Source organism: Gracilinanus agilis, chromosome 3 (genome assembly GCF_016433145.1).
Source record: "Gracilinanus agilis isolate LMUSP501 chromosome 3, AgileGrace, whole genome shotgun sequence".
In the NCBI taxonomy this organism is placed as follows: Eukaryota; Metazoa; Chordata; class Mammalia; order Didelphimorphia; family Didelphidae; genus Gracilinanus; species Gracilinanus agilis.
Genome location: NC_058132.1, coordinates 589,863,243 through 589,881,240, shown reverse-complemented (window position 1 = coordinate 589,881,240; position 17,998 = coordinate 589,863,243). Strand labels below are relative to the sequence as shown.

At 36.2% G+C, this 17,998-nt stretch overlaps 1 protein-coding gene across 1 annotated transcript in view; it reads right to left on the bottom strand.

Annotated features, from left to right (window-relative positions):
* The window catches only part of TNFSF11 (TNF superfamily member 11), a 50,574-nt gene that overhangs the window by 14,637 nt on the left and 17,939 nt on the right, over positions 1 to 17,998 (bottom strand). The gene's annotated exons all lie outside the window — the stretch shown is intronic.

The window sequence follows — 17,998 nt, the reverse complement described above, 5'->3', positions numbered from 1 at the left end:
GATGGTTTCCAAGAAACCTGGGTAGACTTGCACAAACTTAAATAGAGCTAAACCAGGAGAACTATTTATACTATAACAAAATTGTACAAACAACTTTGAAAGACAAGAACTCTGAGAAATGCAGTGTCCAGCCAGAGGATGGTCACTGACATCTGACCAAAGAGGAAGCATACTAACCCCCTTCTGTCACAAGAATTAGATTCAAGGTGGAGAGAGCCATATATGTGGATATGAACAGTGTGGGAATTTTTTTTGACTGTGCATATTTGTCATAAAAATTTTGTTTTTCTTTCTCTTATGGCAAGATAGGGGTGATAGAGAAAGAAAATGAATGACTGCTACTTGACTAAAATAAATGCAATATATTTTGTAGCTCAACTAAACACATACTAATAACATGATATAAACTTTTAAAAGACTTTTGCTTACTTTCAGAATGGTATTATCTTATGTTTAGTAAGCCCTAGCGAAACCTAAAGCTATATGAAATTCTCTCTTTGGCAATTCTGCAAAACTACTGCTCAGTACTGTCCGTACTCTATTTTTTTACTTTCCTTACTTTTTACCAATTTAAAGTTTTATTGCATATATGAATCCAGCTTAAGAATTTCAATAAAGAAAAAAAAAGCATATTTGGTCTTATATTGTTTTCTCAAGGGATTCTTAACTTGGGGCCCAAAGCCTTAAAAGAAATATTTTCATAACTGTATGTAAATATAATTAATTACTTTTGTAATTTTATGAATTTTATTTTATGCCATAAAAACATTATTCTCAGAGGGAAATCTGTAGGCTGCACCAGATTGCCAGATTTTAACTTAAAAAAAGTTAAAAAACAGCCCCTGGATTAATCAAAGGGTTCTTTGAAGTTTCTTTAAAAAAAAAATCACATTGTGGGCATTGTCATTGAATTTTAGAAGCTGTCTTTGAATGAATAATATACTGCTTAAGTGCAATGCTTTTATATAATAGTGAGGAAGGTGGAAATGCCACAAAGAACATTCCCAGCCTCTTACATCTCTATGAATAAATAACTCAGGTATAGAAAAAAATGCCTATAATTCATCTTTATTTAAATTTAGCAAATATAAATTATTTAAATTTTTTTAATGTATTTAAATTTAAATTCAGTGAATAATTTTTAATTGGTCAGTTGTTTTTTTAATCTTTTGTTAAACATCCTGTGCAATTCCATATCATTACTCTTTCAGGTCCCTGATATTTATAGATTTGCATCAAGTAGGGGAGTCTGTCTTTGAAGCAGGATCCTGCAAATAGCTTCAGGTATAGGAAAGGGACAGTTTCCAGGTGGAAGAAGCCAAGCAAACGACACCCCTGCTGTCTCATCTTTCTTGGCAAAGACCTCTATACAACTGCTGTGGCTACACTGCCCACAATGCCATGCTATCCAGGAAGACTAAGCTGCCCATTTTCTATAATGGCAGCCTATTTTGGCAGCTATATTGTGTTACATGCAAGAGACTAAACCTGGTACAGGTATGACTATCAAGTAAGCCAATAGCTTCCCAAGAAAATCAGCATCATTACTTCGAGGCATTCCTTCAACAAAATTAATGGGAATAAATGACACACTGTGGATAGAATGGCCAATGCTCTCAAGTTCATGACTGGCAATGTCAGCAGAAGAAGGATGCTACTGCTGTTAAAAAAAAAACAAGCATAATTTTGGTTTACTAATCTATGACAGTTTCCACTTAACCCTTAAAATCTGATAGGAATAGTGTCTTGGCAGGCAGCCTAAGAAAACAGCTGCCAAGTCAAAAACTACAGGTCTTCCTCTGACACACCGCCATCTTGTGGCAATTCTCTATTATGATAAGGATGTGGAATAAACAGCCTATTTTTATTTTCTCAAGCTGAAAAATGCCTTTCCTTGCTTTTCAGCCCTGGGAGGTGAGAGAGAGAAAAAGGGAGAGAAACAAGAATCATGTAATCATGGGGAAAAATGCATTTCCTTCCCCATCCCCAAAGTCTAACAAAAAGCTCAGGAACACCCCAATGGGAGTGGTGGGAGGCAAGGAAGATTTTGTATAGTTTTAATTGATATTTTTCTTTCTATGAGCAGTAATTTTTCACTTCACTTTTCATTTCACAACCCTTCACTTAATAATAATAATAATAATAAAATCTATTTGAAGGTATACAAGGGACTTTGTGTTTTTAAATAACTCATAACTTCTGTCTTAGAATTGATACTGAGTAATGAATAATAATAATTGAAGGCATACAAGGGACTTTGTATTTTTTTTAAAACCATAACTTCTGTCTTAGAATTGATACTAAGTAATGACTTGGGATACTAAGTTCCGCCCCCCCTCCCAAAAAGAAAAACCACATACATTTACTCTCTGAGTCCTGACGTGGAGCCCAAACTTTTAATTTTCTTCTTTTCCAAAGCCATATTTATTATTGATATAAATATTTCAATTTTAAGAGTTCTCCTTTCATAAATGGGTACCCAGAAGATCTAAATCAATATGCTTTCAGCTGCCTCTCATTAATTCATCCATAATCTGACATCTAAGAACCTTAAGTTTAATTCTCAAAAAAATATGATGAAAAATGTTCAGCCACCTGTTCTAATGATTGGGTTAGAAAAGTTCTAATGGGCACAGTGGCTATAGAGAGCTGGATCTGGAGTTAGGAACTAATTCAACTAAATCAACTATTCAAACTTGGCCTCAAATACTTACTAGCTATGTGACCCTAAACAATTCATTTTACCCTGTTTATCTTAATTTCCTCATCTGTCAAATGAGCTGGATATGAAAATGGTAAGCCATTCCAGTATCTTGGCCAAGACAACTCCAAGTGGGGTCATAAAGAGTCAAGAATGTCTGAAAAGGTCTGAATAACAATAAAAAGTTCATATATGTATATGAAAATCTAATATCTAATATATTTATGTATTTTATACATGGAAATCTAAAGGAAAACCTTTGGACCCTTTTTTAAGCCCATGGAACAGGAACTGGCAAAGCCCATTGGGCAGGGTAGATTGTGGGGAATATGAGAATCCACAAGGATTTCCTTTTTTAAAGGTAGCTCTCGTTATTTAGCCCAGGCTGGAAGTGTAGTAGAACCTCTCAGCCTACTCCCAATACTAGTCAACTTAAGAAACTTAAATCTGATCCATTTTTTCAACCTGAGTTGATTTCTCCTCTTAAACAGCCTGGTAGACCATCCCTCCCAGGGGCTTACCATAGGGATGCAAGGCACTAATATAAATCAAATTTCAAAAGAAATCAAAAGCATATCCTGCCTAGGGGAAGGGAGGGAGAGTAGAGGTCTAGTTCTCTAAACTAGATCTGGATACATGAAGGCTTTACAAAAAAAAGTTACTCTGTTTAATATAACTAAATGTTTTCCCACATACCTTCCCTTCTTCTGAATAGTACTGAGAACTTTGCTGCGGGTCATTTAAACATTTACAGTAAATTATAAACCTCCCTTTGCAAACCCAGCTGTATCACTGTCTGAAAACAAAATTTTGACACTCTTCCAACTTAGTAGTGAATATTATTTAATCTTAAGCTCTGGTTGTGTTCTTGAGATAAAAATAATAATAACGCATGTAAAAAAAATAATCCTCCCCTACCACTGCAAGACTTTCCTACTTTAAATATTCCTAAGGAAGTCAAGTGTCTAGTGTCTCCAAGTTGGGTTTTTCCTTCTAAAAATCCCAGTGTGCTCATGAAGGCACAAGGACGCGCACAAACCAGGCGGTGCCTCTCAATCAGAGTCCTGAAAAAGTCATTTGTACAACCAGATGCTTCTGAAGCCACTGTCACTGGCTCATAGCTCATCGCTGGGGTCTCAGGTGATTGCCTCCCTCTGCGATACCAGTAGCAGCTGCAGGGACATCTGGTTAGAGGAATTAGGATTTAACACCCCAATTGCCAGCTATATCACAGGGCACAGCCACTTGTTAACATATGCAACACATTCATTTTAACATCTTAATGATGCCATATCACTAATTCTTCTACAACCTTGTGACAAGCCTAGTGTATTAAGATTGCCAATCAGCGGAGAGTTGCTAGCATGACTGTTATACGTTGGTTGTTTCTGAAAATGGGAATAGCCAATTCTTTATAAGCTCATTGATTTGGGAAAAAGCCGCCACACAAATATCCCCAATACAAAACTGACTAGGTTTCCATACTCCCTAATTCCTCTCCAGCCATAAAAGAAATCCTCAATGCTGCTACTATGGTTATATATTTTATTATATTAAATTATATTTATAATATATAATTATTTGTGGCTATATTACTTATATATTTATGTTATTTGTGTTTATGGTATATGATTTATATACTTATATATTTTATATATTTAATTATATATTATAACAATATATAGCATNAATCAATGGTTTTGGTTTTTTTCCCAGTCTTTACCTTTCTCAATCTTCCTGACACATGTGATGCTCCAGACCATCACATTCATTTTGACATTCTTTCTTTCTTACATCATCTACTTTTCTTTTATTTAACTTTCTACCTCAATGCTCTCATCAATGAACATAGCTTCAAATATCATCTCATGTAGATGACACCAAAATCCGTATTTTCAGTCCTAATTTCTGTCATGAGCAAAATTCCTTAACAAATAATAAAATTAATATAATATATAAGTATATTATATATTATGTAATAATATATAAAAGAATATAAGAAATATATAGAAATAGAATATAAAATAATATAATTAATATAATATCAATATAAATAAAATAATTAAAATGACAATATATACATAGACATATAAATACATATGTAGTGTTTTAAGGTTTGTAAAATATTTTACATTTGTTATCTTATTTGATCTTCACAAAAACCCAAAGTAAAGTATTATTTAACTTTCACTTGATTTCTTCTTAGCACTTTAAGTGCTTTTTTAAAAAATGAATTCATATTCTTCCTTCCTTAGCTACTCCCTCTCCTGCCCACTAGCTTTCCCTTCTGAGTGCTCTATGACACCATAATTTTCCTAAACCACTTATACTCAAAATATTCAAGCCATCCTAAACTCCTCTCCCTTCCTCACATCCAATCAGTTATCGATCCTTGTCAATTCTTCCTATTTAATGTCTCTCCCATCCATCATCTCTTTTACATTCCCTGTAACACCAACCTAATCTGGACCTCACTGCCTCTTACCAGGTCCAAAGACAGTTTTCTCTATTGATCTCCACATCTTCAGACTTCTTCCCTCGAAGCAAAACTGCACAATAATTTCCAATATTCTTAAAGCATAGTTCTTATTTAAAAAATTCTTTGGATCCCCCCACTCTCTTATTGAATAAAGTAAAAAGAGATTTCCTACTAAAATGAGCATTCACTGACATCTCCCACTGCTTCCCTGAATGTACTTAATTTTCACTATAGTTATACAAGATTACTGACTCCTGCCCAAATGCATCTCATAACAGGTTGCAACCTGCATTAGTAGTGAGTGTCCATACTCACACATTTGAAATATTGATGTAAGGTCTTCTTCGAAGCTGTTAACTAGCAAGGACAATTTTCCAGTGTGAAAGAAAAATATTTCTGTATTTTTCTCAGTGCTAAAACTTTCCTGAAGTAATAGATGTATATGTTAATTCTATATTTGACAAATATACATCTCTATTTCAAGGTAAAACTTATGAATACTAAAATCCTGGATAAAAAATGTGGAGTTCTAAATATTCTTAATATATTTGCAAGAAAAATACATTTATGGAAGGGATTCTGGGTAACATAAGGATAAACCTACCCCTTTCTCTGAGGTGAGTCATTCCTGAATAAAAAAAATTATATGCTATTACTCCAGTATTAAATTTGTTTCTCAGAGTTCTACATTTTAATACAAAGTATTAACGAATTATCTCAACACAAGGCCAAGTTCTTCTCAAAATAGTTTTTCCCCTACTAAAATGAATCTGACATCTACATATCCTCCAACACTACACAAATATAGCTGTTTGCCCTGTGGGGAAAATATAGCAATAGTCGGGAACTGTACAGTACTGAAGCTTATTTAGATCAAGCGAGGTGAGGTTGTATTCAAACACTAGGAGTTGGCACAGTCATAACACTGAGTGAGTCAAATTTGAACCCACTTTTTTTTTTTTTTTGCATGAGCTCAAGATTATTTAAGTCTGGGTTTCTTATATTCTTGCTTGACTTAGTGCTTTCCTATTTTTCTCTTTGGATCCCAACATCGATATCTTTCTCAAACATGCCTCTAGCCCTCTCCTCCTGGTTATGTTGAGAAGCTAACTCTCTGGCCCAGGATGATTTTCTGCTTGCTTTTGCCCCATATGTCCAAGACTTGTTATGGCTTTAAGATGACTATTCAGCCAGTCACACAAAAAGTCTTCCATGAAGGACTCTTGACTCTGTGTAGCCTTTGGCCAAAAGGTACTAAGAAAACAGTTCATGCGTTATCACGCTTAGTAAGGAATTATTCCAGACTATGGGTTACCATTTTGGAAAGTGATCACCAAAGGTACCATTTCTCAGCTAGAAAGTTGCTGACTTAAAAGTGCATCTTTAAAAATAAATGTTTGGTACATATATAAGGGCTGAAGAATGCAGTGGCCTTGTTTTCATAAAGTAAAATGATGCCCTTCTTGGCAGTGCTATGGGCAAGCTGGGAATAGAAAATTAGTTTTTATTGTTTAACCTTCATCGTTTAAATGAGGAAGCTTCTGCTACAGTTAAAGGTCCCCTTGAGTTTTCATAAAGTAGTCTTATGACAGCAATATTAGTCTTCATAAAGAGGCCAATTTTTAAAAATGTCTTAAACTACTATGTTCTTTTAAAAGACTAGTCTCGAGTCTAGGCAGAATAACTGTAGCTTAGCAACTGAGACTAAGATATTTCCCATATCTGGACCCTAAAAGCCATTTGACAAAATGGCTAGCTGAATGGGGAGTGACTCTACTAGAGAAATTTCTGGCTTCTTGGAATCTTGCTCCAAGAAAGAAAAAGATATACATGCACCCTGAACTGATAATGGACAGCTAGGTAGCACAGTAGACAAAGCACTAAGCCTGAAGTCAGGAAGACTCGTCTTTGTGAGTTCAAATCTGGCCTCAGACACTTACTAGCCCTCTGACTCCAGGCAAGTCATTTAACCATATTTGGTCCAGTTTCTTCATCTGTCAAATGAGCTGGAAAAGAAAATGGCAAACCACTCCAGTATCTTTGCCAAGGAAATTCTAAATGGTGTCAAGAAGAGTCAGATACCATCAGAATGACTAAACAAATAAAAGGGGCAATGGACTATCTGAAGCCAGAAAGAGATGGAGGGGTAATAACTTCAGAGAATTCAAAGCACATTATAAGAAGCAATTCTAACATCATAGAACCAGAGGAGTTTAAAGCTGGAAGTGACTAGAGATTATCTAATGTAATTTCTTCATTTCATAAATGGGCAAACCAAGGAGAAGTCCAGTGTCTTCACTGAAGTCACAGAACTAGAACTAGTTCTAATAAAAACCAGAAGAATTATCCAAATTTCCCAAGTTCCAGATACAATTAACATTTATAATGCTTTCACATATCCATGGAGTTTTACCTTTTATGAGGCACTTTGCATACATTACCTCTGACCCACTAGTATCACTAATCCTATCTCACAATAAGGAAACTGAGGCACAGAGAAGGCAATAGTTGCAAAGAGGACAAGCAGTACAAAAACTGATGTCTTCTGTCTCCAAGCCCTGTGTTGCTTTTTTACCATGGAAGAAAGACATCTTGCATGGGAACTAGGTTCGAAAATCTATACATAAATTTTTTTTGAAATCCCACAAATTACTTTTTTTCTGAAGGACGTATTGAATGACCACTGGCATATTGGAAGAGTATACATAAAGGAAATCAATAATCAGGATTTGAAACTCCAGGATAAGGATTTCTAAGCTGAAAGGGTAAGGTCAAATTGACTAAAGATGGGGTCAAGATGTAAGGATAAGGCACCTTCCACAGTTCCCATTTTTTGCAAGAGTCCCGTAAAGTTGAGAATTGACATATAGCAGATTAGGAAGGACTTCCAGGTCTTCATTTTCATGCCCCTTTATTCCTATGGTATATATTTACTAAATCGAGTAGTTAGGTGGCACAGCAGATAGAGTACCAGACTTGGAGTCAAGAAGATTCATCTCCATGAGTTCAAATCTGGCCTCAAACACTTCCTAGATGTGTGACTCCAGGCAAGTCATTTAACCTTATTTGCCACAGTTTCTTCACCCATAAAATGAGCTCGAGAAGGAAATGGCAAGTCATTCTGGTATCTTTGACAAGAAAACTACAAATAGTGGTAGGAAGAATCAGACATCATTGAAATGGCTCAACAGCAACAACATAACATTTACTGAGTAGAATGGCAGGTGGAATTTCTGCCCTAAATTGGGTGTACCATTTGCCTAGGAGACATGAAAATCTGAGCTCAAATCCCTAGTCTATGGCATCAGGAGCCATCAATTCAGACTCTTATTAGCTGGAAGACCTTAGGCAAGTCACTAAAACTTTATCACAAATTTTCTTATATGTAAAATGGAAATAATAGTACCTACCTTGAAGGGATATTGTGAGATCAAGCGAAATAATATATGTAAAGTACTTGGCAAACTTTAAGATGCTATGCAAATGCTAGATAGAATCATTATTTCTCTCTTCTCTATCTCTGTATCGCTTCTCTTTATTGCTGTGCACATATATTTGAATTCACATAAATTAAATGTGCAAATAATGTGGCCTCACTGTATTCAAGAGTGTTTCTTTGCATCTAAAATTTAGGCTAACAAAGATATGCAACCAATCCTAGTGCACCTGGTGTATTCTTGATCCAAAACAAAAAGAGAGAAGTTGTCCCCTCTGAGAAACAAAGAGCACCAGACCCCAGAGCAGGTTCACAGCCCTCAATGAGCTTTTAATAGCATTTCTAAGGTGGCCACATCTGATCACTAAAACACCTAAAGACTTCTTTACTACAAAAACACTAAGAACACAGATCAAAATCTTAAATTATCCATTTTCTATTATGGCCTCCTGAAATGATTCAGTTCTTTATCAAGCATCGGTCTCTAGCCTGGAGGGTCCTGTGCCCAGGACAAAGGAAGCCAAATTTAAGAACCAGTCAAAGGGCATGTTAAATACTTCAGTAAAGTAAAAGGGCAACTACGTGGTACAAAGGGATAGGGTATTGGTCCTTGAGTCCAAATCTGACCTCCCATATTTACCCAGCTGGGTAACCCTGAGCAGGTCACTTAGCTTCTCCTGGCCTCAGTTTCCCCATCTGTAAAATAAGGATGCTAATAATAGTATCTACCCAAGGTTGCTGTGAGAATAGAAGTGCCAGGGAAGGTGTCCCAAAAATATTGGTACACTTTTAAGTTTTAATATTAAATTTCAATAATTTAAAAGTATACTAATATCTTGTGTAATGATGGGACATGCTGTATAAATGCTCATGATCAGTGTGCCTTCCCATTGTGTAAATAGAATTAGCTCTAGTCCATTCTGTAGTCAAAACTCTACCTACCTGAGATGAGGTCATTCCCACCTCCATACCTTAATCTCCCTCTTAACACCACCCTGTTAAAAGAAGAAGTCTTCGGGGAAGTCTAGAACCCCCAAGTTCCCTTGTCTGGGTAAGACCAATTGTCATGGCCCAAAGCCTCTTCTGGATGATGGTGCTTGGTACCCACATGCAGACTCCCTCCCTCCAGTCTGGAGGGCTCTGCTGGACACAGTCGAGAACCCTATAAAGACCCATGCCTAATCTCATCTACCTTCCCCAACCCTACCCCCCATGAGCTCATCCCTTCTTAGTGGAACTATTTCTCCTCAATAAAACTTCCTTGATTTACTTCCTCTCTGCTGCCTCTGTTCTTCCTCACTGAGAACTCAAGAATCCCACATCTTAACTCAGACTGAATAAAGACAACAGGGTAACTCACCACAGGTGCTAAATAAATGCTTAGTGATGGTTTGAAAAGGTTTGCCACCAATTCACAGGCTAAGTTGACTGTGGAGCTTGATGGATTCCCTAGAACAATGACACCCTTTCCATTAGATTATACATTTGGTTTCCAAGTTACATAAGCTATACCCCTCATGGCTATACTCCTCTCCAAGAAGAATTACAATTAGGATAAGCCATCCCATCACTGAACATCATGCTTATGCCCCAATGCTTAACCTAAGAGATCTTAGGCTGCATTTAGAAGGGGTGTCAGAGCCAGTTTTCTCAGAAGAGCAGGTTGTTAAATCTTCATTATGAACATTTAAATCCCAGAAACTGGCCATTAATTCAAATGAGGACTTGCTTTTTTTTTTCACTTGTAGGCTAGAGAAAGTGATAGAGATGTTAATAATGCAAACTAATTTTGAAAGCATGTTTTGCATTTGGAGAGAGGATTGTTAAAACATTTACCAGCACACCCCGGACTGCTTTCCAGAATTTCTCATTTCTGTGTGCCTCATTTTTCTTCGATCCTTAATGTCTTTCCCTTCCCCTGGATTATTGCCATTTGCATCAGGATGACTATATCCTACACACACACACACACACACACACACACACACACACACACACACACACANTGACTATATCACACACACACACACACACACACACACACACACACACACACACACACATACAGAATTCCTGAAACACATCCCTTTTGTACATGCTCCTGTCTTCTCTTTTAACCTTCTACCGAGATGCAAGGCAACACAGCTACACTACTAGGCAAAAATCAATAAGGTGGTAGCTGTGTCGTAGGGGAAAAAATGTGGGTCTTACTTCAACTTTCCCATAAAGACAGCTTTCATAAAAGCTAAATATGATTGGTGTTGAATTTCAGTTCCCAAAAGTGTTATGGCAAAGGACGAAGAAATCCCATTAGAAAACCACTACATGACTAACATCTTGATTTGGGAACACCAGGGCCCCAGAAACTCAAGTTTCTTTGTGGGTTTGCAAGAAACTTCCTTGGGGTATATGCTTTATGTATGCTAAGAGAACAAAGAAAAAAATGGGTGTTTTATTTTCCTTATTCATGTGTGTGTGCATTAACCAATTGGCAAATAAGGGATGGCTTATATCTAAAAGCTCCATTCATTAGAATCACAGAAGCATTTCAGTTCTATAAAGCATTTTATGCCTTCCAAAATTTAATTAATTTCTTATTCACTTCTGAAGCTTGTTTAAACAGGAAAAGATTTCTTAGAAGAGTTTAGATTGGGATGCTGTAATCAATGCAAATGAAGAACATCAAAAAAAAGTTTTATTTGATTAATTCCTCATTTTCTTTTTATTTTAAAGCTCTGGAATTCAGTAAAATTTGAATTTCTGAAGGCAAAATATGTAGGTAACTATCAAAGAATACATTTTGTTGTTGTTGAGTTTATAACTTTGCAACCCCATTTGGGAATCTCTTGGCAATGATACTGGATTGATTTAACATTTCCTCCTCCAGTTTATTTTATAGATGAGGAAACTGAGGCAAACAGAATTAATTAAAGCATGTCTGAGACCAGATTAGAACTCATGTTTTTCTGATTCAAGAACTCACTCTCTCTCTATCCACTGTGCACCCTAGTTGTCTCAAAGAATACAAAGAGATTCTAAATGTATAAGCCTAAAAAGAAACCTTTGAGAATCTCTCAGGTTAAACATTATTATTTATCCTAAGTTTTTTCTGCTCTTTGATATCCAGAATTTCTTTAATCTTTGTATGATAAAAAAAAGACTGAATAGGCATAAATCATAACTCAAGATTTAGCAGAAATCCTTTGGTTTCAATACATCTTGAAGAAAAAATTAAAAAATATATTGGTCCATGTTCCTGCCTCAGAAAATAGAGTAAAGATGAAAATAATTGAATATTTCTCAGATGACAGAAAAACTAGCTAATTCCCAAATTCATGATTCTATATTCATGAGTCATCATTGCACAGAATTTTGGAAATTTTGAGAGATAAAGCTGAATGGTCCAAATCTCATTTTAAAGATGAAGAAAACGAGGTATAGAGAGGCTGTGATTTGGCTAAGGTCACATGAGTAAGGGACATTTTTTGAACCCAGGTCCTTTGACTCCAAAGCCAATATTCTTTGAAATTTTCATAGTGGTTAGTTTTGTGTCTTTGTTTTCTTTAAATCTGTTTTAGTCCTGTTTGCTTATTTCTTCTAAAAGTGAAATAAAGAAAAAAATCCAAAGGAGGGTTAAATGTATAATAGCTTTGGTCCTCTGAACATCCTCCAAGTTCTCCTGTAATTATTTTTAGAAGCATATTGTCTCTGATAAAGGTCTAGACAGACCTGAGCAGGAGTCTCAAGATGTCTTACAGTTGGCCCAATCCACCTATCCAAAGATGCTGAAGGACCCGGTTGAGACAATACAACTTGGTCCAATGGCACCACTGGGAGTGAGGCTTCATTATTTGAAGGCTTGTATAACTCCTACCTACCATAGTGGATTCCACAATCATTCATTATAGCATGACTATAATTCAGCCATGTAGATTACTGTGGTTCTATCGGGCTTAAATTGGAGTTGTCAAGGTCAAGGTCAAAGAAAAGTTAAAAAAAACTTGAAAACTACATGGGCTGAATACTATTGGCGCCCACTTCTCTTAATAGTAATAACACAAGTCATCTAATTTCTTAGCTCCTGTTCTCTCTTCCTTCCTTCCTTCTTTCCTTTCTTTTTCCTCCTTTCTCAAATATGAATAAAAATATCATAGGGTGTATGTTCAGGTGTTTAGCAGTTGTGTCTGACTCTTCATCACACATATCGGTGTCACATGGGCTCATACGGTTTTTTGGTGTACACATCAATTACTTTGGCTCCAGTTGTATAAGTGGAAAGAAGTCTGGCCAACAAGTCTCATATTCCAATAATGATGATAGCTAGAATTTATATAGCACTTTAATGTTTTTATAGAATTTTATGTATGCCTCATGTGATCTTGATAAAGACCCTGGAAGGTAGATGCTCTTGATATTCCTGTTTTACTGATTATAAAGTGAAGGCAGATACAGGTTAAGTGACTGGTACCTAATATTATCCAGTAACGAATAGCTGAGGCTGGATCTGAACTCAAGGCTCAAGGTCCAATAGTCAAGATATTTTGTATTGGAAAGTACTTTTGGATTCTGCCACCCATGCTAATCAAGAATCCCAAAGTACTTTCCATTACAAAATGCCAGGCATCTTTGAGATCCTGGTCCCCTACACAGACCATCTTTTAAAATTATTCTTGAGCTATCTTGTTTGTTTCCCAATGGTGTTACTCAATGTAGGAACAATAACTTACTGCCTGACCCTCTAAACCCAAGTGTCAGTAGTCCTCTAGATAGTGTATCCATAACCCTGACCTTGTCACCAGCCGTGGGTTTTTCATATTTGTTCAACAAATAAATAGATGGCTTCTTATAAGGATAAGGGGTAATGATGAAGGAGGGGTGGGTCTGATGGTCAACTGTCCTTATTGCTATGTAAGGGATGCCTGAACTCATACCCAAACTCGCCACTTCATTCCCTAAGTCAGCAAGATCTGGGAATACTGCCAAATGCTGGAAAGAGAAAAAAGAATGAAAACATTTTATACATTGGATGCCAGATATGTCCTAGGCTTTTTTTAAAATTGTCATAGACTGTTCTAATAGATTTTATAAATTGCAGTTGGCAAGGTTAGAATCACTAAGTGGCTTTTCATATTCTGGGCGAAAGGGGGGAAAAAACCCGGAGAAAACCCAACCACAAATGAAAAAAGAAAAAACAGCACTGCTTGTCTGACCAGAGATGTGCTATGTAAACACTCTTTCACAAGCACATCTGATGTAAAATCGTGTCCAGCATCTGTCGCCAGTGAACAGTTTGATCCCTTCATAATGACTGAGGCAACAATTCTGTGCTCAGACTCCCAAATGAATGTTGCTCAAGGATGACCTTTACATGCACACTTAGAACTGAAATCAAGACACGGACTGAGAGGTAAACTAAAACAAACCACCAGATGTCAAATGTAAAGACCTGGGTTCAAATCATAGCCCTGCCATTTATTGGTGTATGATCATGGGCAAGTAATTCAATTTCTTAGATCCTGTTCTCCCTTCCTTCCTTCTTTCCATTCCTTTTCTTCCTTTCTAAAATATGAAGAAAAATACTTAAACTATCTTACTCATAGGGTGTGTGTTCAGCTGGTTTGCATTTGTGTCTTGACTATTCATGACCCCATTTGGGGTTTTCTTGGTGAAAATACTGAAGTAGTCTGCCACTTCCTTTTCCAGCTCATTCTACATATGAGGAAACTGAGGCAAACAGAGTTAAGTGACTTATAGCTAGTAAGTATCTGAGGCCAGGAATCAAACTCAGGAATATGAATCTTCCTAACTCCAGGTTCAGCACTCTATCCACATACCACCTATCTGCCCCACTCAGAAGGTAATTGTATGGATTAAAATAAATAGTTTTGGGGGCAGCTGGTTAGCTCAGTGGATCGAGAGCCAGGCCTAGAGATGGGAGGTCCTAGGTTCAAATCTGGCCTCAGACACTTCCCAGCTGTGTGACCCTGGGCAAGTCACTTGACCCCCAATGCCTAGCCCTTACCACTCTTCTGCCTTGGAGCCAATACACAGTATTGACTCCAGGACGGAAGGTAAGGGTTTTAAAAAATTTTTAAAAATAAAGTAAATAGTTTTGTTAAAGTGCTTTATAAATGGCAGCTAATAATATAATCTTATAAATATATTCTGAACTTAGCCTAGATTTCATCAGTGAAAAATCTTTTTTTTTTTTGTAATATGTGTGCAAAATTTTATGTAGCTTAATGGCTCTCTCCTACCCCAAATAAATGAGGTATAATAATTGTAACTTTGCTGGCATCACTAACTCCTTAGAGCCACAAGCAATAAATGCTTATGGGTTAACTTGTTGGCTTCCTCCAAGTATGCTTCTTGACTGAGAAAAGAAGATGGTTTCTTCCCGTTGTCCTTCTATTTGGGTGCAGAAATTTCAAAACTGCACACACACACACACACACACACACACACACTCACACATTCACACACACAATATTTTGTTCTTTGGTCCCACAAAAGAATTTACCCTTGTTATTTATTAGTTAGGATAAACTAACTAATAATAATACAAAATCATATAATATCAAATACACATATAATTAGCAAAGTTGAGAAATGTCTTCTACTTATCTTACAAAGAATACTTGCTACATGTCAGACTTTTTGCTTTTATTACCACCAGTAAGGCTAACGGAATCCAGGTAGTACAATTTCAATGGGTCTATTCCAAATTTCTCCTCACTGACCTGGAGTACCTCAAATTCTTAGCATTAAAGTCATTCCTTTGAAATGAAGGGATTAGATTGGGTCTCCCAATGGTCTCTGTTTAAATGAAAATGCTATATAGTATCAAGTCATAATTACCTTCTCCTTTCTTGTAAATCAACATTTTAAGGACTCAAGTTCCTCTTAAGGACACTCCTTCAGCACTTTAATCAAGGATGAGGAGATACGGGATAGAGAACAGATATGATTTGATCCTGGGGATTGGATTGGAAAAGGCTTACAGTAGTCTAAGTAGGGCCAAATAATAGGATCTCTAAACAATTAAGTGACAAGGGAAGAACATAGAAAGGGATCCCAGTGAGAAAGAATAGCAAAAAGGAGACATAGAAAGACACTGAAGCCATATTTAGACAACTTAACAGCACACGTTGATATATTTATGATCCTTTTTTTCCAAAAAATAATGAGTTTTTTTGGTGGATGACAGAGATAACTACTGACTTCTGTAATTTGAAAAAGAAGTCCCCCCCTCCCCGCCATACATGTAGTGTTACAATTTTTGCTAAAATGACAGTTAATCAATTTACTGATATGCTTGAGTCTCATCTATTTTTCAAGCAGAAAAACATATCTCATATTAGCACAGAATTCTATAAACAAAATGCCTACATAATACTCATATGCATAGAAAATTTGGCTTCCACTTAATGTTTTTTCTACTTAGAAATTCTAGAACAAAAAAACCCAAACTTTTTGGAATTACAAAAACTACTCAAATTGGAATCTTCTCTTCCCCAGCCTTTCAACATGTTCACCCAACAAAAAGAGCTGATGAAATTGTAAAAAGAAAAAAAAAAGTTTGGAGGACTTGTTGATGTTTTCATGATGCAAGAGGAGGGGATGGAGTTTGCAAAACTGAGCCTGGGTTTTATAGCTATCAGTCTTCTATTCATTCAAGTACATTAAAAAATTTTTCTTCAATTGACCATCCAAACAATGACAAGGGAAGCAAAGACCCACTTGTGAGGGAATTCCTTAATTGTGTTTCTGAAAGTATAAGATCAATCATTAGTTTTATATGAGCTTAAACTCTATTCCCTTTAAGGAACTTTAAGGTTTGCAAAGCAAAGTACACATAAACTTTTCAAATCCTCATAATCACACTGTTATTATCTCTACTTTACGGATGAGAAAACTGAGGCAGAAGTTAAGTCACATGCCCAGAGTCACACAGCTAATTGGTAATACACTCAAGATTTGAACACAGATCTTCCTGACTCCAAGTCCAGTGCTCTACTACTAAGCAACATTCCCTAAGGACTGTCTTAAGGCTCTCAAGTTAGAATATTATATCTCTCCTTTTTAAAAAAAAATTTATTTTTATTCTGAAATGAAACACTAAATAAGAAGGATATTTCTATATACATAATAGAACAGAAAAAGAATTGTAAATAAAACTAGAAATATCAATTCTGTGCAGCTGCTTGTCTTTTTAAAATATAATTTAACTTTTCTTTTTAAAGACAAATATTTCAATATAAATTAAAAAGAATAAATTCAATATGTAATTTTCAAAGCTGAGCTGCTTATCTATGATTGATTCCATGATTCTCAGTTCCTCTTATTCTATAGAAGTGATGTCATTAATCTTTGCCTTTTCATCCTCCCTTCTAATCCTTACCCTCCTCCCCATTTTCTTCTTTTCTTAAAAGGAAACCAATTTTCTCTTTACTTTTCTTTCTTCTCTCGCCTCTCCACCTTCTATCATTTTTCTATCTCATTTGTTTACCATGTAATGACAGCCCAAGCACTAAATATAGTTTTCTTATTGAAGATGAAATATGAAGTCCTAGGTTCAAATTCTGACTTCTACACTCCCTAGCCATATAATCTTTGGCACATCACTTCTCCCCACCTTGCTTATTTACAGTTTCCTTTTCTAAAGTATCTAGCTCAGAGGACTTCTATAAAGCATTTTGTAAATTGTAAAGTGCCATTTAAGTGTAACCTATGATTATCTTCAAGGGAAAAGGGGGAGAAATCTAGAATGAAAAAACATATACCTATATATAGGAAATGAAATCATTAACTGGGACAGTGCTTTCTGGGTCAGTGATTTCAAGCCAGCAAACTGACCCATCGACTCACCACAAACTAATATGTATTTCCTCCAAGTGTAAATTCAAATCCTTCCTCTTAAAAACAAAAAGAAAAGTAGAAAGGAGGGGAGGGGGAGAAGAGAGAGGGAAGGATCCGTTCACAATGAATCTGGCAGGGCTGTCAAGTATTTGATGAATCATCCTAGGAAATGGGGAATTAAACTTGTTCTGCTTGGCCCCAGAAAGCAGAACTAAGAACTAGGAGTGGAAGTTACAGAGCAGCAAATTTAGGTTTGATGTCAAGAGAAACTTCCTAAGAAAAAAGCTATCATGAACTTTGATGAGCTCTCTCCGGAAGGAGTGGTTTCTCCTTCACTGGAAGACCACGTAATGACCCTTTGTTAGATCTCTCATAGAGGGGATTCTTCTCTAGTCAGAGATTTGAACAGACAGCCTCCAAAGACCCTTCCCACTCTGAGGTTCTGTGGAGGGATTTATCAATACATTTCTAGGTTGGCTCCTATACAAAAATATTCCTTGGATCTTTCACAAGTGTTTTGTTT